This window comes from Mugil cephalus, chromosome 1 (assembly GCF_022458985.1).
Source record: "Mugil cephalus isolate CIBA_MC_2020 chromosome 1, CIBA_Mcephalus_1.1, whole genome shotgun sequence".
Classification (NCBI taxonomy): Eukaryota; Metazoa; Chordata; class Actinopteri; order Mugiliformes; family Mugilidae; genus Mugil; species Mugil cephalus.
The window spans coordinates 19,746,239-19,771,314 of record NC_061770.1 but is presented as its reverse complement, the minus strand read 5'-3'; the positions used below and the strand labels follow the sequence as shown (position 1 = coordinate 19,771,314).

The window sequence follows — 25,076 nt, the reverse complement described above, 5'->3', positions numbered from 1 at the left end:
AAGCATCCGGCTCAGGGGTACTGGCTGTAAGGAGTGCACACTTCAGAGATGGTATGTGTGTGTGTCTGTGTGTGTGTGTGTGTGGTGTGTGAGTGTGTCAGTGTGCAAGCATGCCTGTGTTTGTGTCTCAGTGTGTGTATGTGTGTGTGAGAGGGAGTTCCATAAGAGCATGAGTGCGTCTGTGTATGTGTGTGTGTTAGAAAGCCAGCACTGCCCCTGTGAAATGTGCTCCCTGCAGCTGACTGTTGAAAGGACACAGCACATTGAGAGATGACAAGCACCTATTTAAATGGACCGTACCATCTGCAGAGAAAGCAGGGGGGAGACTGGGCTAGACCATATAGGCTCACATGGAAGTCATGTGGATCCTTCAGCACTGCTGTCTTTAGAAGATACTGCTTTAAGTTTTGGAGAGATAAGTGTTGAAACCTAAAGCTAATTTCTGTTATCCTATTTTAAAAAAAGAAAAAAAAAGGAAAGAAAGAAAAACAGAGTTCAGTGAAAAAAGCAGCAGCAGCAGCAGCTTAGTCTCTCCTGCACGCACCTCCTGTCGTGGACTCATGGACAAAGGGAAGGAAACCATTAGTTTGACAAAGGGGCAGTTGTGAAGAGAAAACAATAATAGTTAGACCAACAAAGCCTTCACCACAGCATCACAGCGAGGTATTCCTCTTGCGAACAAAGACATTTTTTTTTAAAAGTTCTGTTGTCACATTTAAAGAAAGATAAACATACTGAAAGCTTTGTTGGTGTAACTATTATTATTTTCTCTTTTGTCAAACTAATGGCTTCCTATATACTCTCACATAAGCACTGAAAGGCATAAAAATTCTATAAATATATAATCGATGATTAGCTGATCTGGAATTGTTCGATTGTTCCAGTTTCATCAGTGAATATTAATTATATTTTGGTTATGAAGGCATTAAAAAAAAACAATTTCAAGACATCATTACTGCCTGCTGAAAGCTGTAACTGGCCACTTTCATTATTTTTGATTTTTTTAAGATTAATGAAAAAAAAAATATAACAATCAAAGATAAAAGATCCCCATTATTAAATAGAAGTCCACTCTTTTTTTCCTAACCAGACTTTATTAGTCAGTCTGGTGACAGCTGACGACATCTCAGGGTATGTCATTTATAAGTACGTCATGTATTTATCCCCCCCCGTGTTGCGTTATTTCTTTTATTCCATTTTCCCTCCACCTGCTGAGCAAAACGGTAAAAAGCTGACTGCCACCTGCTTCAGAATGAGAACTAATCACCCACACATTAATGCTTCTTCCTCTCCTTTGCGTCACCACAGTAGGGACGCGGTGTTATCTGCAGGCGCGACGCGAAAAACTGTTGCCTGTGTTACTGAAGCGAGACAGTAAGATTACTTTTAAAATGTCAAACATTCACCAGAAATCAAATAACAGACAGGTGGGGCGCTCGGAGCTCACAGTAAGGATGAGCCTGCCGATGAATCCACAGCGGCTCGATGGCGAGGCGGCCGAGCTGACAGGCAATGAACGTGTTTGTCAATAGGCGTCGGATACAAATAGGACTTAGAGGATTACACTGCCTTTTTGTTCTTGACAGTATATGTCCATTTCCTGTCCATCTGAACACAGCATCTAATGCATCAATTTGTCTTTCTCTATTTGTGTCTGACCCTGATGGAGGAAGATGATTTTGCATATTTAAACACACTAATCAGAATTTAATAAGAATCTAAGTGAGACCACGATGCCAGTTGTTACCTTGGTGACAACAATGTTAATCAAATCTGATTCAATCACAGCCACAAACCGCTGTTGAAACCCAACCGGAATTAATACTGAAGTATTTTTTATACACACATTATTTTTAATTAATTGTTACTGTGAGCAATGAGAAATTAGTACTATAAATACATGAGTGCATTACATGTTAGAGCTAGTTAATATGGATTAACACTGTTAATTTTGAGAAAAGTCCAAATGGTTACATTTTGATAAATATAAGTAAATAAAGTTTTGCCTGTCCGTTTTGGGATGCATTTTTATTTTTTATTTTTTATTTTCTTTTAAATCCTTCAACGGTTTCGTCTCACCCTACCTCCATTGCTACACCTTCATACACCCACCCACTATCTCAGGCTTGGCCAAACACTGTTACCAGATGGGAAATGAAGAAATATCAAACTGCCGCTTTAAAATCATCAGATTCTGACCCAAACCATTGGATGTACTAAAACAACTTGCGAAAAATGACAGTCCATTTAAAATGAGAACTATTCTACGTGCGTGGAGCTGCAGTAACCTAAGGCATAAACATGGAGCCTCGGCCATTTAAATGAAACGACTGCTTTATTCATTGTCAGTCAAATGGCAAGCTGTGATATATTTGCCTTTTTATAACATATAGGCCCTGAGACTATCGTATAAATACGATAATTAACGTACATCTGGCAACACTTATGCCAAAGACTAAATGGAAGCAATGATTTGCCTCTACACATCAGACAGGCCTCCTCTCAGTCTGTTTTTTATGCCACTTCTTAAAACCTGTCTCTCCTCCTCGGTCTTTGACATCCTCTAAGATCTATTTTACTTTATTGTTTTTATCATGTGGCTGCTGTTGTCTTTTTACTCATGTTTTATATTTGTTTCCTCTTTTTAATTTACGCTTCTTCTGTGCATCACGTTGGTTCATTTATAAATTGCTTTACAAATAAAGTTTGATTGGATGGCTGCTATCCGAAAACCAAATAAATCTAATAAAAGTTTTGTTGCATTTACTTTTATAAAGGCACATAATAATAAATATGTCTTGGGTGATGCTTATTCAAAGGACACTGTCGCCTCGTTGATGCATAAATGTTAAATAGGGGAATCTAGACATAAAACACTGATAGGCCGCTGTATTCATTTGATAATTATTTTATATGTTATAATGTCCTATATTCAAAAAATGAAGCTCAAAAGGTAGATTTAAGTAACTGGTGCTGGCGTCACTGCTAGAGGCTGGCTTGTGAGCTAGACTGTCTGTGCACTCAGTGGGATGGTGATGTTCTATTTTAAAGCGGTGGAAAAGGTTTGTTGTTGTCCCTCGTCCGCAGGTGTCTTAAATACCAGTTCTGACTCATACAGTATGTGGCCTTGTTTTTTCTCATAAAGGTTAATTTTTTACCCATCTAGCAGCGCTGAGTCTGTTGTACTCATCAGTTTATCATTGTCTGAGAGATTTCTGCAGCAATAATTGGCTCAATTACCCAGCCCACTACTGCATGTAATAAGAAAATGTGCTGTGATTGCTTATTGTAGCAAATGCAAAAGGTATTATCACCAAACGTAAGGCCAGATGAACTGTTTTTTTTGTTTTGTTTTTTTTGGTTTACATCCCACAGCTTCACTGCTTCCCTCCCTCCGTCCACATCATTGCAGCTAAACATTGCAGCCATATATTTTCTCAGGGGTTGGTGGAGACCAAATTGGAGCTAAAAGCAAAGTTAATAGAACTTACATCATCTGGCTAGAAGTTGCTTTACTTTAGCTGAGTAAAGCGGAACGGCAATGTAATATAATCAATTTTGTGTTTACGGGAGATTGTTCTGCCTCCAACTGGCTTAAAAAAATGAAATGGGTGAATCCAGGACGCCGGAACTCACTGAAAAGCCTTCTTGAGTTGTCGAGGGCCTAACTTCACAAAACATCTGTGAAGGGAGGTGCCCACTAAGAAAAACCCAATGATGCGCCGCATGCTGCCTACTGCTGTTGGCTAGGCTAGTTAGCAGGTGTCTTCTTGTTGGTTGCTAGCTGGTAGCTGACTGCCAGCCTGCTGGTCAGTTTTCAGTTGGACTGGGTTTCTAAATGTGTTTTGAATGTAATCATGGCACAGGGGATTATAACATCTTATCCTGTGTAATAATGAATGGACAGGTCGCAAGTCTATGGCAGGGCTAACACACACTCATACCTATGGATAATGCAGAATCACCAATTAAGCAATTAGAACTTAAATTATTATTATAGTTGCGTGTCATTTCTGCGTAACCTGATGTGCACCTCCCAAGAAATGTAACTAAATGCTGAAGTCTCCATGGTTACAGCCACTGAATGGCAAAAAGTGACAGCTGAGCATGGAGATTAGCAGCATTAGTTTGAATCATACGCTTTAACAGCTTCTAAATTGTAAAATTAATTTTAAAAAGGTGAGGAGCTGGTGTGAGATTGACTGAAGCAACACATTTGAAAAGCTGTCAGCTGTTACAGATATCACAGACTACCAAAGAAAAGACAAGTAAATGGATCACTGCATTAGATGAAGCAACTGGAATAAAGGCACCGAAACCTGGTGTTGTGGTTCACATTTAGTGTCAGGTAATATTCCGGAGGGTTGCCAGATAGGTTTGTGGATGTTGTTGTTCAATATAAACAGAATATTTGTGTTGACTCCTCATCATCCTTTTACTTCTCAGAAAAGTTCTTACAATTAGCATCTTTTCTTTAGCTACATTTATCAAAACTGAAATGACCTAAAACTAACTTAAACTAACTGAAACTGAGGCTAATCCACTTTTCCAAATCCATACTAGTTTGTATGGATCACTGTCGAGTCCAGTCATCCTTAATTTAATCTGATAATTTACATTTTTGCTACATTTCACTGTGTTTTTGCCACTCAGGGGGGCAGTGACATCACTCTGCTACATGTTGGAGTTGAAGTTAATGAATGTGAATCAACAGGTTCTTTAGATGAAATCACTGCAGCACATAACATAGAGAAGACATCTGAGCAGATGATGTGCAGAGCCAGATCCTGGGATTTCTGACCAAGGAACAGCATTTCATGGTAATCACAACCATTGAGTTTACTTGATGTGCTGCAGCCTACTGCGTAGTTTCCAGATCTACGCCAAAGAAGTGACACGTGCCTATTGATACATCACTGAACCCAAAAATAAAGGCGTTCTATAAGAGGTTTCATAGCTGTCATGTGTCCAGTATCCAGCTGAGCAAAGATGTTTTGACACTATAAATCTAAGTGTTAGTTGCAAGTACTTATAATTAACTCTGCATAGTTGTCCCGAAGCTTCAGGGCTGAGACAAACTGCCCCAGACCCCACCCCTCACCCCAACTAAGACCCACATTTCTCAGCCACAATCTGACATTAGCCTGTCAAAGCATGCCCACTCACACTGCACTGCAGCTGTGTTGTTATTGTTTCCCAAGGTTACGTGAACTAAGACCCCGGCGTGGCATGCGGTGAGCACAGCTCAGACGCCGCGATGCACAACCCGGGGTAAGCGTGCAACTGCTGTGCACTCTGAGAAAAATGTTACCGTAGCCTCGGGGCTGCTCCGAGAGCGTGTCGGCTGAATATTGAGGCCTGCACGGTCGGCTCAAATAAAACTTAACTGAGCGCTGTTTTCAGTTCGCGAGCAAGGAGATGGGGAACAACACGCCACACGCACACACACACACACATACCGTCCGCCCGTTCATCTACCCGCCCAGACACGAGTCACCCCTCCCACTCAGTAAGTGAACATCATGTTGTTATTTATAGACGACCCTGCTGGTGCATATGATACATTAGTCACAGGGGAGGGTAAAGACAAACACACAGACACACACACATGGACTCATTTGCAGATAAATACACTGGGGGGCTAATAATCCCAAAGTCATCTGATGTTCACTAATGAAATTCATCTGCTGTCAGATGTCACAAAAATCTACAAGACCCTTCTGGGTATTTAAAATGCTGCGGGTCTTTAAGTGTGTAAGTGTTTTGCTTGGTTCTATTTATGTCTTTTTGTATATTCTAGCCTCACACTCTGGACTTCCCTATGGAGTCTGCAGCTTCAGAATGTGAATAAACTCGGGATATACAATACGCAGTATTATGTGTTTGCATTTATGGACGAATGTAAAAATATGACAGAATTTATATGTTGTAAATGGCATCTACATTTTTATCTTGCGTTATTTTTTTCTTTCTGTTGACTTAATTGGACCATATTTTGAATGTAGAAAGGGACATAAAACAATAAAAAAAAAAATTGACGTGAGTGTAATTTTCCTCACCCTTTGATTTTTGATGGTTTTTGGGTATCATGCAGAAGCGTCATTGGCGAAGAGCCAGAGCAAATCTGATTTCAGTGGCTTTCACTTTAAATGTACCATCTCCTCTGGCCACCATAAAACAAAAAAACTAAACAAAACAAAAAAACAAGCTGACGGTTTGGCGGGAGTTGTTTTTTTTTTTTTCCTGCAGCTGGTTCCAATTTCCTCATGAGTTCTTACAACGCAACATAAGCTCCAAGTTTGCAAACATGTGTTGAGAACTCGATTCATTTCCGCGCGTCCACCACCAATGAACCATCGCTTAAGTCCGGGCTGCTGGATGTGCCGGCTGGTCAGCGGAGTGAATCGGGACCCGGAGGATCAGTAATTAGTGGGTGTGTTGGGTTTTTTTTCCCGATTAGCATATGAATAGTGGCAGCGGGGAGTGGGATCAGCGCTCTGTAACCATTCTTCATTGTGCTGCAGCTGAGCATCCATCCACGCAGCAGCCATTTGCAGCCAAGCCACAGGATTCAACTTAAGTCGTACAGGAAAGTTACAGCGCGGAGGTTTGCAATTGTAGTTCCTTAGCCGGGCTGATTTAATTTTTTACTTAGTGGGGTGGAATCGTGTTGCTAGGTGATAACAGTCAAGACTCACAAGTGTTCAGTGGCTGGATATTTGTTGCCTGGCAACAATGGAAACACAATTGAGTTGTGATGTGGAAAAAAAAAAATGAATAAATAAATATATAAAGAGTGAGAAGTTAAAAATTTTTTTAAAAAAGTTTGAAGTACTGTAGGCATTACTACTCAAATCAGGATTCCTATGTTTGTGTTTGTTTAATGTTGTCAGGATTACAGCTGTCATTAACCGTTTTATTTATTTTCATTAACAAACTCATCAGCTATATCACGAACAGATTCCACATGTACGCTTTAGTCAGATGATCAGCCACAACATTAAAACCACTGACAGGGGAAGTGAATAACACTGACCATCTTGTAACAGTTTAATGTTCTGCTGAGAAACTTTGAGACCTGATAGGCTATTAATGTGCATTTCACTTAGACATGTACCACCCACCTAGACCAGACTAGGCACCCCATGACACTCCCAGCCACCCCCAGCAGGATGCAGCCTAACGCACACACACACACTGGAACAAGCCTGATCCACAGAAGCCCCTCCCCTCAACCCATAGAACCCACAGCTGCCCCTCCACTAACAAAATCCTGCCACCAGACACCACAGGACACCCTCAGAAGGCCCATGTCCATTCTCTGATGAGTCACAACTGTTCTAGTCTTAGTCTTACTAAACTTTATCATCCTCCTAGGAGGTAAGTTGTTTTACAGCCAGCAGAAAAACTACACACAAAAAAAAGCACAAATGGGACCGACATAATATTAGGAAGGTGGTCATAATGTTATGCCTGATGGGTGTGTGTATCTATGTCTCGTTCCTCACGCTTCTCTCTATTTTTCCGTCTCTACCTGGCCGGGCTCAAGCAGATACACAGCTCCATACGAGCTGAGTTCTGCTCAAGGTCACTTCCTATGAAAAGTTTTTACTTTCCCCCGTTACCTTCGTGCTTGATTTTCCGGCTGGGTTTCATAAGTGAAGAGCAAAAATGTGACGCTTCTAAACAAGTAGCAAAGTGCACCAAGTCATGCACCTGTCCATCAGACAACACCCACAGGATTTGCTTTTTTTTGTGTATAGTCTCAAATCAATTGCTTAAAAACTCAGCCAGCCAGTCAAGGATGGATATAAGTTGTTTTTTTTTCTCCCCCTCCAAAGATAAGCTTTAATAATTAATTATTGCATGTGCCCAAAAGGAAACTGTTACAGGAGGAGCAATCAAAACACAAACAGACCCACCACCAACAGCACCAACACTTTACTACCTGATAGTAAAGGTTACATTTGCATAAACTCATATGGGAATAAACATTTGTATAATCCAAACGTGGCCAAATCTAACAGTGGAACTATTGAACACAGTCAGGATGATGGCTTTAAGGGTGGCTGGTTAGCAAATAATCTTAATACAATGTACGGAGCCCTAGACCAGGGGTTGCCTCTGCAATGCAGAACTTATAGGCTGCACCAAAAGCACCTGCTCATTGATAGCATCTGGAAAGGTTCAGCCAATGAGGTGGAAAGGGTGCTGTAATGCGGACTGGGCTGATGTGAATCCTTAGTTTGCCTTTTTTTTTTAAAAAAAAAGAAAAAGAAAAAGAAAAGAAAAAAAATATTATTTCTTTTTTCCTCCAAGTAAAAGGAAATGGTTTAATGTCCCCAGAGGAGTAAGGAAATTGAGTTTTTGTAGCCGAACGCTATCTTGATCTCTTATCAAGATCATCTTATCTTAGGGGAGAATGGGGCTCAGCAGAAAAAAGTCTTTTTTTTTCTTCTTTTTTTTTCCCTCAGAACACACAAATAACAAACACACACAGCGGTGCAGAAACAGGGGGCTGCATTGAGGGGAAAGGAGACACACAAAGAGAAAGAAAACTGACAGGGAGATGTCTCCCAATAAGATCACAACGCATTCCAATAAGTGTCATTTATGACCAGGGTTGTGCAGAAAGTCTTACATCTTGTTTCTCGTGGGTAGAGGCTGCAGACAGTGGCCAAAGGAAAGAAAACAAACATGCCCTCGGGCTTCTTCTACAAATAGAGGCATTACACTGGGGCAGCAGATTCTGGGTGACAAGATCAAAATAATCTGAATAATATTGTGTTCTTCTTCGCATGACTTAATGTTATAGCCAGCCAAACAAACCCAGTGTTTCAAGACATTTTAAGTAGTTTCTGACTTCGTATTCTGTACTGCTTCTGCTCAGGAGGTTGAGTGGGTTGTCGATGAACCGGAGGGTTAGCGGTTTGATCCCCGTCATATAGCCTACACGCTTATCTGTCCTTGAGCAAGACACTGAACCCAGAGTGCTTGTGTGAATGTGCGGGTGGTTGTGTGAATGAGTGGGTAGAAGTGAAATGTGACTGTAAAGCACCTTGAATGCCACTTGGTAAACAAGCACCAACGGTAAGATTATTTCATCAGTGTAATATGCTCATCTTCAGCCAAGAGGTATCTAATCATATGTGTGACATTAGTTAGACTATGATACAGGTCATGATTAGCGTGTTTCATTTGCTGTCCGACATTCTGTTTGGGTTTTATTTTGAAATTATCCCTTACCCTTTCAGTAACTTGAACTTCCTGTCTTTGCCTTTTCCCGACTCTGTAATTGGTCTCATCTGTATCTTGTTCCCTCATTAGCCAATCAGTGTATATACACAGATCAGCCACATCATTAAAACCACTGACGGGAGAAGTAAACAACATCGACCATCTTGCGGCAATAAAATGTTCTTCTCGGAATCCTTCGGACCACGCATTCATGTCAGTGTTACTTAGACATGCACCCCCACCCCATGGCAATGACACTGCTAAAACAAACAAGCAAAAAAATTAAACAAGAAAAGCAGCACAAGGTGTTGACCTGGCCTCCAAATTCACTAGATCCCACACCCCCACTAACAACATCCTGTTGCCAGGCAACCCATTCTTTGATGAGTCAGAACTTGTTTGGAGGCACAAGGGAGACCTACACGGAATTAGTGGTCATAATGTTATGGCGGATTGGTGTACACTCCTGGTGCTCCCATTTTTCAACTCATTTGTTTATTCACCCTGGATATACATGCATTCTACCTTGAATTTATTTGTTTATTTTAATTTTCTGCCTCTCTCTGTACCACTTTTTGTTACCTCAAAATTTTATCATTTATTATTAAATTTAAATGTATTTTTATATCCACCCTTACTTCCTGGTGTGTGTCTGCAGTTCAATCCTGCCTTGCTAGTTGTTGTGACATCTGTCTGTGCCTCTTTAGCAGTGAACAATCAAACCCTTGTGGTGGTGATATTGATGTGTATAGGGGGAGTTAGTTGGTTGGTTAGTGCATTGGGTTTTGCAGGTCAGCCCAAAATGAAGTCCAGCTTGACAGCTTGACAGATTTGACTTGTATGACTGAATTATTAGCAGTCTTTTTTTCTGTACAAATACAGACCTCCACTACATAGAACCATTTCTGCAAAGAAGGGCAGGCGAGTTACTGTGTGACCCAAGAACTCATTCCACAGGGGTGGGGTCAAACCAAGACAAAGAACAGACATAAGCCTTATGAAAACACAGAATTATGTCCACTGCGCTAATCTGTTTATTCTCAGCCTTCGTCTTCCTTCACTGTTTGAACTATGTGTAAATGGATAACACGGAGCAGATGGAGGGTATGAGAGAGGTCACTCTGAATGCAGTGGCCTGTCTCACCCAGAGGGACTACATGGGTAGGTAAATAACTGAAGGGTTGTAAGTCCCGACACCCACACCACCGAGCGTTAGTCGGACACAGCAGAATTCCGTATCAGTGACAAATCTTTTTATACATATCATGACAATATTGTTTGGCCATAGCAACAGCACACAAGGAATTCTAATCCATCGCCCAGCAGCCGTTTTCTCTCCTTTGCGTCATTAGCTTTTAAACCTGTGGATCTAGCTGATCTGATCTGATCTGATCCAGCTGCTGTTTATCTCAGGATTCGGAAACCACACAGAGATAGAATGAGAATTACTGTTATACAACCACATATTAATACTAATGTTGCTTTGTGATAGCCTGGCAAAGTCAGGCTCTTATCTGATCTGAATATGAGTCCAGTTACACACCAGTGGGAGTTCATCATCAGGCTCGTTTTAGACAATAATGGGGGAAAAAAAATGCAATTGCATGCAATTGGATAGTCCTACAACCTACAACCAATCAGAGCCATTTGCTTCAACTCAACGGCTCCCAGATGGCACGCACAAAATCCACTCAAACATCTGACTGTCTGAATGTTCGATACCACCGATTTCCTTTCAGATCCCATACGGAGTAAAATTCAGGCTGGTATCGGCGATACTGATACGATGCCGATACTTTGTGTAAATACACCCTAATATTTCTTGTAAACCTGAAAAAAGGACTGTATTTCAAATCATAGCTTCATAAAGAATAAAAGACAAGTAATTTATTTATTTTAAACTCTCAAGTATATTGAGGTATCTGCCTCATTTACTATATAGGCCTCCAACAAAAGAAAAAACAGTCAACACAGTCATACAAAATATGTGAAAATGCTGTTTACTACCGGTACTATAAAATGAAAACTTGCATCTTTATTCTGACACTGCTCCCCTCTCATGTCCACCTCACCATAGCCTGAGGTGTTTCACAAGGTTTGTTGAGGTGCTACAACTCAATAATTTTGTTACTTCTCACTATGTTCCTACATTACCACTACCTTATCAATCCAGTCAATATCCGGACCAACATTTCTCCACAAATATTTTGTGAACAGAGAAAGTTTGGGCTGACCTCAGGCTAGCTCTGGATGGTCTGCTAGCACAGGGGTGTCAAACTCAATCAGAGAGGGACCCAAAATTAAGAACTGACTCCAAATCATGGGCCAACCAAAATGGATATTTATTTAAAATGAGACAGAATTTGTCTTTTCAGATGTATTACTTACACTTATAAACACTTTTCCCTGGAGCATTTTACTAACTGGGGCCAATACAATGCTATTTTACATAAGAAACTTTCAGTCCACAGTGTGCTTTCCTAACGTTATCTGTATTGTTGTTATCAACACCTATAAAACGAGACTAGCGAGGATATGTGGTAGTTGCTTATACAGTGGAGAGCGGAGTTAACCACAGGGCTAAGTTAGCATGCTAAAACCATGTTAAACATGCTGCTATTATTCAGCTAACAGACACTTTCAGTGTGTCTGTATGCTAGTGTGTCTGTTAGCTGCAGTGGAAAACATAAACATGTAAATGATAAAACGTTTTATTGTGGGCCATTTATATTTGTGCACTGGTCAGTCTGACTTGCTCTGTAGTTAGCTAGTAGTAGCTAGTCAGCACTGTGTCTTTTTTGCCAGTCAGGTTCTTTTTTGGGGTTTGTGTTGTCGGTGTAGCCTCTGAGCCAACCATATGGACTTATGTAGCCTCACAGCGCGTACTCTACAGATAAGCTGAACGGTTGCCGAGGCAACCATGCGACTCTGATGACTTAGTCAATAAAGTTGGGAGGTCGGAGCTGATTTGAACAAAATACGTGGAGGCTAATTGTCTTAGAAACAAAATATTGTCCTCCAGGCCAAATACAGGGCCTTGAGCTTGACATGTTTGCGTTAACACGTATGCCAAATGCTGTTTATTGGGATATGTTTAGCAGGAGACAAAACACAGTTATGATACTACAGGATCACAGAGAAAGGCTCCTGGAAAGTTGGTGCCAGGATTGAATGTGAGTCTTCACAATCTTAAAAATACTGCAATTTTCTACTTACTGGAAAGCGGTAAGGAGTGTTTTTGAGTCGATTTCAGTGGAGAGATGACAGACCGTAAATAATTGCTGCATATGTTAGTATAATTGACGGTACAGTTTTGGGGGTTGTATCTCAGTCCCATATCTAAATGGAAATCATAGTTGACAGAAAGCTTGTTTGCAGACGAGGACCCTTTCCTTCCAGTGAGGAGGAGAAGCTTTCCATCAGAGCACCTTAATATAAATGCTCATCCTAGCTAATTCAGCAATGATACAGAAGCAAACTAAAAAAAAAAGTCTAAAAAAAAGAAAGAAAGAAAGAAAGAAAGAATGAAACAACTGATATCAACACAATAAAAGGGAAAAGAAAGGCAGCAATTAGTTAGCTGAAATGACGTCAACAACAGTTTCAGTTTGTAAAATTAAAAGCCTCAAAAATCGCAAATTAAAAGATAAAGTTTTTTAATAAGGACATACATCCTCAGCTACTTATTTAAAGTTATTACTCATCCCAGCTCATCTCATCAAGGCTCTGATGGGCTGTCCTCTGAATGGTATTAAGTAAGGAAGGAATGATTCAGCCTTGTTCTGTAGCCCAGATTTAATTGGGTTTCTGAGAGGGATTACATGTCGCTCTGCTCGAGTGAAAGAGCGATATCACTGATTTGAGACCAGTTAAGTGTTGCACCAGGACGTGAAGTGTATGAAGTGTCTCACGCACTGTATGTCAAGTGAATTTATCCAAGCCTGGATCAGAATGTTGTTATTTGAAATTAATGGATGAAGATAAGATTTAGTGCAGGAAAATTCACCTAAAGAGCTATAGAGTGGGTGTACATTGGTCATCCATAACATTATGACCACCCTCCTAATAACCAAAACAGTTTTGACTCATCAGAGAACAGACAGGGGCTTTATGAAGTTGTCCTGTGGTGTCTGGCAACAGGAAGTTTTTAGTGTGGGGCCTTTGAGTCTTATGGTTTGAGGGGAGTGGCTTCTGTGGATACATCCCTCAGATACTGAGATACCTAGTGAATCTGGAGTCCAGGTGAGCTATTTTTGATGTTTTTTGAGATGTTCTTAAACTATTTTTGTGTGTGTGTCTGTGTGGGGGCGTCTGGTCTGCTCTAAGTCGGCGGTACATGTCTGAGTAACATCCACACGAAAGCCAGATCCAACTAAAAAAGTCATTTATTAGTGTGACCCACAAGATTCCCAAGAAAACATGTCAGCCTCTAACACGAACATGATTTCTACTCAGCTCACTGATGCGTTTGTACCCGACATGTCAGCGGGTCCTCCAGCAAGAATATCCAACAAAAATACAGAGAGAGGCGTTCAGCTACAATGTGATGCAGGGTTCAGAATTGGCCTCACAATGTGTGTGAAATGCAAGAGTCTTAGAACAAACTGGACACTTTCAGGCTTTTATGTGTTTCAGGAGTTCTGTGCAGACATGAGAGGAATGGAGTCCCTTCTATCAGGCTTTTATCATGGAGCTGCTCAACATGACAGGCATGTGACAGCCCCCTTTTTTTTTTTTTTGTTGCCAAATGGGATCTGTGAGACATTGAGAGCACGGGGAAAAAGATTTTCCAGTCTGCTGAAAAAAGAACCAAAAACTGGCAGCGTCATGCTCATCAGCAGGGACGATCACATGGCTTGGTCCTACATGAAGGAATTTTAGCTGCACAGCAGAGGGAACTGAGAACGAAAACTGCAATTAAAATTCCCTACAAGTGTGCTTAAAAGCAAATTATAAAACAAGCAACAGAGAGGCTCGTATGTAGTAGTAGTAGTATGACACCTCTGACTTGCAGCAGAGACAACGCTGGAATTGGATAAGCCCGCTGAGCTGTGTTGTCTTGCTCGGCTGTGAAGTTGATGGGATCTCATCGTGCAGAGTCAGGCTGTAGTCTAAATAAGATATTTAAGATTTTGAATCAACTGGCAAGAAAAAAAAAAAAAAAAAAACTCCTAAAAGCAAATGTTCACTATTTCTGTAATGGTTGCCACCGAAGGTTAAATCATCACAATTACATGCGCAGAGAACTACATTCTGAATCCACATATCATTACTCAACTATGTTCTTGTATAATCTTTTTTTTTTCCACCACGTATCAATAAACTGATGCATCTGTAATTAGAATCACCTGACTGAGACAAGCAGCTCTTCTCAGGCAGAAAACAAGCTCCCTGTGAGTGGATATTGATGCCTCCGCTGTCCTTGCCACTGTCAGCGCTGCATGTACCGCCAGCTAAGAAATAAAAACACATAGCTGAGTAAACACACAGTTTGCTGGCACGCGATAGGTTTTCCAATTCTGTCTGACAAGGGTGGTGATGTCTGAGGTGTGGGGAAGGGTATACTGGAATATCTTGTACCCTCATCCATACTCGCACCAGTTTGTCTAATCTCTTGTTCCATGCGCTAAGCTCGCGTTCCCATCCTCCTGTCTTCACATGGCCATTGTAAATGTGAGGCAGATCCAGAAAACTGATGGCATGCCATCAGACCAAATGTAAGCTGGCTCCTCGGCAAAAGCTAGCGAGGTTAATCTCGGACAGGAACGGGTTTGCAGGCTTTGATGGGAATTAAGATACACGCTCCTTTGAAGTGACACGGGCAGGGAACAAAGATCTCCCACAGGTTTGGAGGAAAAAGGAGAAAAAATATCTTTTTATGTCTGTTTGAATCTGGTTGTGTGATCACCGTCCCCTGAAGGTGGTAAAGATTGTGTCGGTGTTGGGGATGATGGAACTGGATATTTTTGTTCTTGAGCATGAAAAAGTTTTCAAACGAATACATAGAGCGCATTCATCATGATTTTTAAACACATTTCTAAAGAACATTTTTTGATGTGCGGTTTTGAACGGACATGTACAGCCCTTCAGCACCCTTTGGGCTAATCTTAAAATTAGATCTAACTCTCTAACACTGAGGACAAACATCATAATCTGTTCAATTTATCTTTTCACAGAGAAGATAAAGGTTGTCTAGGATGAACCCGATGTTGTCTGCAGCTGCACTTGATATTTAATAAAAGTTAAATATTAAATAATTGTACTAATGATTAACAAGTCAAGAGATTCACTTCTTAGTAGAGGTGGAATTTAGGGCTCTCTGAAGGGAGCTGGATCTTGTGGATATGTTCCTTCAAATAGCTATTCAAAAGAGTGACTCATTTGAATATTTATTTACCGTATTTCCTCTAATAGTGGTTCAATTAATATCCCTATAGTTCAATAGTTAAACAGTTCAATTAATAGCCCGGTCTCTAATCATGGCCAGGGGCATGGTTTACAGGAACAAATAAAGGCCGGCCTCAAACTAGTCAGCCAATTTCAGATGTAGTAACGCACAGGTGCCACAGATGGCAGTAGCTACATTTGAAGAGCCACATGAACCCAGATTTTCAACGAAACACTGAGAGCAACAGAGAGCTTTAGCAGCGTGGCGCAAAGAAGAAAACTTGACGTCAACTTCAAGGAGAAGGTTTTGAAATATGCAGAGCAAAATACAGGAGAGGAAGCTGCAAAACGCTTCAAGAAGAAGAATAAGTTCTGACACTGGGACGGTTATCTTCTGGTACGCTATGGTCATTAAAGTTGCTGTAAATTTTTCATATGTGTACGCCACTGAAAAAAAAAAAACATTTTCAAGTTGCCCAATAAAAAGACCCTGTTTATTCTTTAAAATTGATACAATGGTGTCAAAGAGTCGGTTCGTTCACAAACAGCACAACTCTACTAAGTAGCATTTTTTAGTAAGTTCTGAATTTGAAGGCAGAAGCCTCCATGGCTGTCCATAAAACACTGTTTCAAATTAAGAAACCTGGTCAGAACAAAAAAAAACATGTTCTTTTAACTTCAAATTCATTTAATTTGTACAAAGGCTTGCACACAACTGCAGCTAACCATATGCGGTGGATAAAAGATGAGTGAAGCTTAGTTTTATTGAAGTGCCTCTTTTCATGTCCACACACAGATATTTACCAAACGACAAGCACAAAAAAAAAAAAAAAAACCTTTTCCATCACCGGATGCGAGAGCCGCCTGAATATAGATTCAAAATGCAGTTCACGGCTGCCGTTAGAAATGAGTCCTAAGCAGTGTCATTGACTGGTGACCTGAAGAGCTCACAGATGGTCCATTCTTCCTGCTGAAAGGGGTTGATGCTGGTAATGTTCTCTGGACTAAAACCCTCGAATAAGTGCGCCGTTTAATTGCAGACGTGTATGTGTCTGTGTGTGTATTTGTTTTACTTTTTTTTTTGTGCGAGAGTATAATTGCGCGTTCCAGGTTGAAGGGCAGCTCCTGTCTCGTCTGCTCAGTATGCAGCAGCCGTCGTCTCTGTGACGAGGACTGAGTGAAGCTCTGTTTAGGTGCTGTAGGGGGGTTGATGCTGGCTGACTGGCTGGCTTGATGCATCCTTTCAAAACCACTTTCACTCAAAGGCACGGCACGAATGACAAGCTTTTCTACAACAAAGATGGCGAAAAATCACACAAAAATGAAAGATTCTCTGTGAGGAAACAAACAAGAGGGAGTATAGAACATTCAGATATACAACACCTTGTAAGGTGTTGATTAAAATCTTATTTTTTTTTTTTTTGATACCAGGGGTTTTGTCTTTCATTTCATTTGAGGTGAATGCATCCTCTACATTCGATGTGTCCTTCCGCATTTGGAACATCAGACCGGCCGTACTGTAATTTGATCAGTGCATTATCTGTATGGGAGAGGAATATAAATAGTTTAGCAGTTCACTTCCAGCAGGTCTTCCGGGCTTCAAACCAGCTGGCGGACAGTAGATGTTACCCGTTGCTTTGTATCGCCTCATGCTGCATATTACCTACTGAGTTTCCTATTTAAACCCCAAAGTTTTTACTACTAGTCCCTTAGAAGTGAAAAAAGCTGCTTGGATTGTCTGTTCATTTGCCATCTACGCATCAGTCAACAGGCAGCTAACACAGGACAATGTCACGGAAACTGCCCGTGCAAAGGGTTTCCCCAAACGTCCCTGTAAGCAGTTTTAAACCGAACCAATTCGTTGCAATTTTGTTTGACTCAAATGACCCTTGTACTTTTTGCAAGTATTCCAATATTTTTTCCACTGCATAATGCAAATGATTATTTTTCCGAGGAAGTGTAGGATTTCGATTTCTATAGTGTATATATGTAAATGGCCTCGTACAATGTTCAAACTTCCTTTGTACTGTAGCTTTGCCAATATTGGATGCAAATATGGCCTGATGTGCATCTTTAACCTTGAAGTTTGTTTGCTTGCATTTTACGTAAATTTTTAACAGTACTTCCAAAACTGAGACGACCTCTGGCTTCACACTGGAACACTTCCCACATAAACACACAATAAGCCCCCGGAGCTGCTGCTGTTACTTATCATCAGCTAACATGCTATTAAGGCACTGCTCCTGTGTAGAGAGTGTGAGCTTGTTGAGTGCGCTCAACTGAAGATTGCTCGTGAGTTAAAATGCTTCACTGTGTAACGCTGTTGTCCTACCACGCCGGATTAGACTCACGGTTCCAGCACCAACAAAACGAAGGATGTTCCCTCGTTAAACGATCTCACATCTCCTGACAGTTTGTACTCTCATTCATCTGCTTTAATTTAACCCCTGAAACCTGAGCTTTTGTTTACTGTGCATTTTTAATTTCTCTAAAGTATTTGGGATCAGTAGGAGCTAAGAAGTATAAAAAAGTAAGCGTCATCTTTCAACAGGAAGTAGTAGTTTTTGAAAAAAACAATGTCCTCATACGTGGACACTGGGATTATTGCATTATTTATATCATAATAAGGCTACAAATGTGTGACAAAATATAAAACTGTTTATTTTAATACCTGAACCTGAATGGCTGAGCAAAACCAGAACTATAACTGCGAACATCAAATGAGTACTGGCTAATTAAAGAGGTCGTAGTTCATTGCTATTGATATGATTTGTTTGCGGGTCATGTCAAACTAGAAATGTTAATAAGCTTAAATAAATAAGTTTTAACCATAGAATTTGATGGGGTTTTGTTCCTCGTCCACTTTTGTCTGTGGAATGAACCAGATGAAATCATGTTATTGTATTTTTACTGACTAGTGTACTGACCCTCTGCTACCACCAGATGGCAGACTGAAGTGTCCACTGCCGAGGACGATGGGTTTAAATGAAGCAGAATAATGAGATATGAGATCGCAGGGTCTCAGGAAGTTAAGGCAACTCACATATGACACACATTATTTCAGACTGCTTCTTTCCTTTTCCGTTGTTCCCTCCAGGGGTCACCACAGCAATTCATCTGGTTTCATCTGGGCCTGTTCTCTGATCCAGAAACCTCTTCTTTGGTTTTACTCTAGACCTCCTCTAACCTCAACATCGTTCAACCAATATCTTCACTATCCCTTCTCTGAATGTGTCCAAACCATCTCATCCTATCCATCCTGGCCAGGCCCAGAGAAAACCTCATCATCTACCGCCTGTCTTTTCCCCCAAAGCCACCGTCTCTAAGCCACACAACACTGCTGGTCTCTCCACTGTCCTGTAAACTTTTCCTTTCATGCTTTCTGGTACTCTTTTATCACACGACACATCTAAATACTCAACCGAAATGAAAGGAATACAATGACAGGATGGAGATCGCTGCAGATGCTCCTGCCAAGATCTACTCCTAGTATGTCTTGGTGTTTATGTTCATCATCATAGCTGAGCTCATACCTGTAGTTCCTCTTCCTTCTCTGGCACATTTTTTCCACAAGCACTCAGATGCGAGTCAAAACTCACACCTAACCCAAACAGTGAAACGATGTTGGGTTAACATTTGATTCTCCTGTAATTTCCACATCTGGATTCAGCTCAGCACTAGCGAGATAATCTAGTGGTGCATATTAAACTTAATTTTGTAAATGAATGCAGTTCATATCAATAGCTATTGGTGTGTACACTTGACTCATTTACAGGAGAATTAAGCAGGCTCCCATTGTCATTATGATTTCAGAGAATAAAAGCACGATTCTATTATAGGGCTTGCGAGAGAAGCCTCTAAAACACCATGTGGAATCAAATCAGCTTTTCCATCGCTCCTCGTGTCACACTTCTGTTCAAAATATGCAAATCTTTGCAAATGAACTCATAACCTCCAGCATTAAATTAGCATAGAGTGCCTGCTTACGGCCTAAGTGGTTTTATTGGAACAATGACATGTGGACGGTTATGCGTGATGACTGCCTGAGCCGAGGCGGCCACGGACAAGCCAGAACCACACATGTGATATGTGCTATTGTTATGTTCTGTTGTTGCGTGGCAGAGATAAGTGTCCCTCAGACAAAGATCCGTGATGCCTGCCTCTCCCAGTGTGCCTGACAATAAGGCAGACAGAAATGCAGCTGGACTGTTAATGCTTGAAAAATAAAATGACGTTGTTTTTTGTTTTTTTGTTTTTCTCGCAGTCCTCGCTGGGGAGTTCTTGCAGCTTGGTCTTGACCATAGATTGTATAAATATGGACATGTCCCCACTTCCTTGCATTGGCCAATCTGACGCTATTTTCCTGGAGACATGGGCGGAGCCATGTTGTGACTTCGGAGCCAGAGTCTGACCAGTACAATCCAAGAGTGGAGCCACGCCTCGATGTCGATGTCCAAACCGCACTTCCACCAGATTCATTCAAAATTTTATTTAACTAATATTGCGCTCTGCTCTACCTCCACCAGGTATGAGCAAATACTGGATTATAAACTTATTTTTTAATTTCTTTTTTACAACTCTTACAACCCCACTTTACGCAGCGGTTGGCACGACAATTGGTAGTCACCATTATGTCACATACTGTTTCTATAGCATCAAATAACTAACTAAAATTAAACGTATCTATAAAATTGACACTTGAACTTGCATCAGCATTATATTAACTACCTGATTTGGTCTTCGTCATTTTATTTTCATAGAATGAATTCAGTGTGATAAACAGCTTCTGGTACATTTTTGACACATCTGTGAAAAAAATCAAGTTGCTGTATGTTGTGACTGCTCTTTAGAGACACGTGAACACAGACTGTATATTTTATCACATCGTGTGTTTGCACCCGCCTAGCTAGGAATCAGTCAGATAGAAGAAATCCATCTGAAACTGTTAGCATTGGCATTTACAGGGGAAGAAGTTGAGGCTGAGCTTAGAGCAGAAAACACCCTGGGTCCCGGCAATTGGACTGAAATGATATCTGACAGCAGCGGAGGAAAACATATTTAAAGTTTGACAGCAATGACACAGTTGGCTGAGAAGAATGTGAATGGCTGAGCTAGAAACTCCACTTGAGAGAGAGGGAGAGGGAGTTGTGAATGGAGGAGGCTAAAGATAGTCTTCCTGAGTGAACTTGCGATGAGCTTCATTTGTCAGTGAATGTGTTTTGTTCTCACAACTGTGAGAACTGACTGGAGAGACTTTTGGGTTCCTGTTTGTAAAAGGCCGGAGTCAGTGGAGTAGATAGTTCAAAGTCCGGTTAGACTTTTAAAGTTTCTTTGATAGGTACTGACCACTGCAGACAAGGAACACCCCACAAGAGCTGCACTTTTGGATCCAATGGGCGTTGTAAAAGTTGCTCACATTTATCCACTTTTCCTACAACTTTTTCCTGCTGTTATTCACTGGTCATGATGTTATGGCTGGTCGGTGTATTTACACAGAAGAAGTAAGTTGTTGTCATGGAAACACGCCATAGAACCAATCCGGATTTCCACTGTGCCGGGTATTAAATGATGGACTGCACTTAAAATCCTCCCTGACAATTGGTGATAAACAGATTAATACACATATGTTGTTCCTGAAAGCTGAAGGTTACTTGCATATGTATCCCCCGAAATTCGCAAAATAACTAATCTTGTCCGTGCAGCACAAGAGAAAAGGTCATCTCTCTCTGACCCCAGGTTATCAGAGCAGGATGTGGACCAACATCCTGCAGCAACATAGAGACAACAGATAGGTTAAGATGTAAATGAAGAGAGAGAAAAAAAGAGCTGTACTGCTGGAGTGGTGAGATATGAGCTTTAAAATATGAGAAAAAAAAAAGTCTTGCAGACATTCTTTTGAGTTTATAATAGATAGCCAATAGAGAGATGAGGCATCAGTGTCTGAGGATGCCTAGCAGCTGTTACCAGTCCAGTCCAGAGTTGGTGACGATTAGTTTGCTTGGCTGTGTATGCAAATATGATTTTCTAAGTCAGTGAGTCTGGAAACAGAATGTGGTTAGAGGGGGACTTTGGGTCCCATAGGTTGAGAGGAGTTTCCACAACTACGTGTTTCCACAAGTTTCCAGAACATTGTACTATCAGAAGACGGTCAATGTCATTTCATTCTCCTGTCAGTGGTTTTAATGTTGTGGCTGATCTTAATACACGTATCTGGACTGATGAAGCCGGAGCACCCATTGAAAACCAATCACAGTCATATGGAGAACATGTACATTACACAGAGAGAGAGACTCTGAGGGAATATTCTTAACAATTAAATGTATATAATAATCTCCCTCCAGCACATATTTATAATTATTTCCATTAAATTCATTTGTTAATTAATTTATGAATACATTCTATTTATGAAAGTATGAGCAAAAAATAACCATTTACTGTATGTAGCACAATCTACACAATTACATTTTTTTTCCCACAACTCCTACATCACTCAGCTGTGCAAAGCTGCATATTTCCCACAATTCCACTTAATTCACGTCAGAGGGATGAGACTCACAGGTGGACCTCAAAGGCACAGGAGCGATGAATCAGGACGAGAGGTCTGCGGGAAGAATCGCCATGATTTATGGCCGTCCTCGCTGTTATTTACTGCTCGTGTCAAAAGCGGCCAGATAGGAGCCAACCCGTGGGAGCATCGCAATGAGGGCAGAGGAAATCAAAGATAGCTAAAGTGTAATTATCTTGGGAAGAGAGAGGAAGACATGGGAGAGGGAGGAAACAGAAGGGTACAGAAATTCTATCCTTCCTTTCCTAATAGGAGCGTGTCCACTCTCACCAACACTGAATTACATAATATGTGGTGGAACAAATACAAGTCTCAGAATATTTCCTCCTTATATATATATATATAAAAGGAAGAAGTGATGTGATAATGTGCTTGAAACATTTATCAAGAGGTAAAGACTGAGAAATGTACTCTGCAGGAATCAGTCAAGGGAGTGATCAGTATTCAGCAACACTCCTCAGTGATGAGTCATTCAACTAATGATAGCGACCGGATCAATGGTCTGCTGCGGAACAAAATCAAAGTCTTCTTGTCCCAAACTAAACGCACACCCTCGACAAACATGATGAATATTTCATGACCCCTATTATGAAAATCTGGCTGAATCTGAATCTGATGTCGCTTCTTCACCTCTAACTTGCCAATGTTATCTACACCGATCAGCCACAGCATTATGACCGGTACAGGAGAAGTAAGTAACATCAGCCATCTTGTGACAGTTCAGTGTTTTGCTGGGAAACGTTTAGACATGACATTCGTGTGGGTGTCGCCCCCACTCCACAGCGATGACACTCCTTGACGGCATCAGCCATCCTCAGCAGGATGCAGCCTGACAGAGGGACGCGCAAAAAAAGGTCTAAGAAAATGAAGAACAGCACAAGGTGTTGACCTGGCCTTCAAATTCAGTAGATCACAAACTGATCAAGTATCACAAGGGAGATCTACATAGTCTCAGGAAGGTGGTCATAATGTTATGCCTCATTGCTATATTGTAGGATTCCATAGTACCCCTTGTAAAAGTGTTTTTCAGGACATTTTATTATCTCCTGCATCGTTATCGCTTCTCATAGTGTGCTTTCATTAATGCTGTGCTAAATCTCATCCATCACACATCACGCCTCTATTTTTTTTCCTATGCTTCAGCATCTTATCGATGCACAAAATGTGCCTCAGACAAGCTATGAAAGGAAGATTGATGCCTTTTTAATTTACAGCCAAAGAGCAAACGTTGATTCTCACCGTCCACGTATCAAATCGCCGCATATGAGACAACAGAGAGAATCTGGTTCTTCCATTATAACGCTTCTGTTTACATACTGTGATCGTCTGACCTTTTCAAACAGAGCCCGAGCTCTTCAAACACAGGGAGGGATCCTGACGTAGATACTCTGACCTTTTTTCTTTTTTTTTTTTCAATTTGGCTGGAGCTATGTGTGAATGCGCATATCAGACCTTTCCATCAAAATTAATGTAAGTCGACATCAGTCAAACATGACAAACATGCAATTTGTCGCCTTCCTGGTCCTGAATAGGTGGTGCTAATTTTTACCTCAGCTACGGTCATGTCCATTTCCTCCAGTTAAAGGATGCGCTAAACGTATGACGGCTATCTTGCAGCATTAATTGAAAAATGTCAATCATTTTCCTTCAACATTTCAGCAGGTCATGGTTTCCATTCGACAGATAGAGTGCGGATAGAGTGTGGAATTGAAATGTAAAAGAGGCTTTGCAACATGGATGACGACACATTCTACACTGCTGTGCCATCCTCCTTCTCTGCAGATGGACACTTACTGTGTGCTTTTCATGCTTTTACTCTACAAAGACATATCATAAGCAAAAAATAAGACGGAACTTTAAGGCCAGACGGACTGGTTTGGGGGTTTCATGCGCAATGTGCTTATGCCATTCTGTATTCAACAATACGTCTGCAAGAAATAAATTGGAAGAATAAGAAGGACCATTACTGAATTCATTCAACGAAAGAAGATGACCGAGGTAGAAGCACTTTGTCGCTGCCTGCGTCAATTCCAGCATCATACATCAATTCAAACATGTGTTTTAATACGTCCCTCCTGGAAATATGTCACGTCAACTGATGTTTACCCCACGTGGGGCAACCCTGCACAGAAAGCCTGTAATCGAATGAAATGAACAGATGCACTGACATGGTTATTAGGTAATGATATTCTCCTATGGACCAGATTAAAGGTTTACACCAGTCCACTCTACCGAATTTTATCCTGATTGGGCTATCATTGGAGATATACAACTGATGCAAGTGTCCATGTAAACGTAGCCATTGGCTCCAGACATACTTTCGCTAACAAAAATGTAAACAGCCTGCAGAATGATTGGTGTAAATAAAGAGTTTAAAAAAAATGATGACCTTAATCAGCCCACTGAGGACCATCGGGCTCGATGACATGGTGCCAAGTAAAGATGACCCTTTGTTGCCTCTGTGAAGTTACTGTATTATAACCAGTTGTGTGAGGGATATAACCACAGATGGGGGGGCTAAATTTCCACAGCTGCTTCTGTAATCAAGCAGCTGTTGTGATCAAGCTGTATCTCTGCTGAACAAAACTGCCCGGACATGAAATAACAGCCACAACAGAGCACCTACTACTGAGAAAAAGGGTGTTATTAAGGTAGTGGGAGAGTACGCGTTCAGACGTGGTGTTATTAGCCTAACACATGGTCAAACAACTAAAAATAAAATAAGAACAGATTGCAGAATATGTCTTATAATATGTTCCTATTGTTCAGGGTAACCTGGCCTAATGTCCAACCGACACCACTAACAGATTGGCTCTACGCCGATCAGCCACAAGATTACAACCAGGAGATGTAAATATTATCCATCGTCTTCTGACATGTTCTGCCG

The 25,076-nt window shown here is 41.0% G+C and overlaps 1 protein-coding gene across 4 annotated transcripts in view; it reads right to left on the bottom strand.

Annotated features, from left to right (window-relative positions):
- The window catches only part of kazna (kazrin, periplakin interacting protein a), a 194,660-nt gene that overhangs the window by 126,194 nt on the left and 43,390 nt on the right, over window positions 1-25,076 (bottom strand). The window lies entirely within an intron of this gene.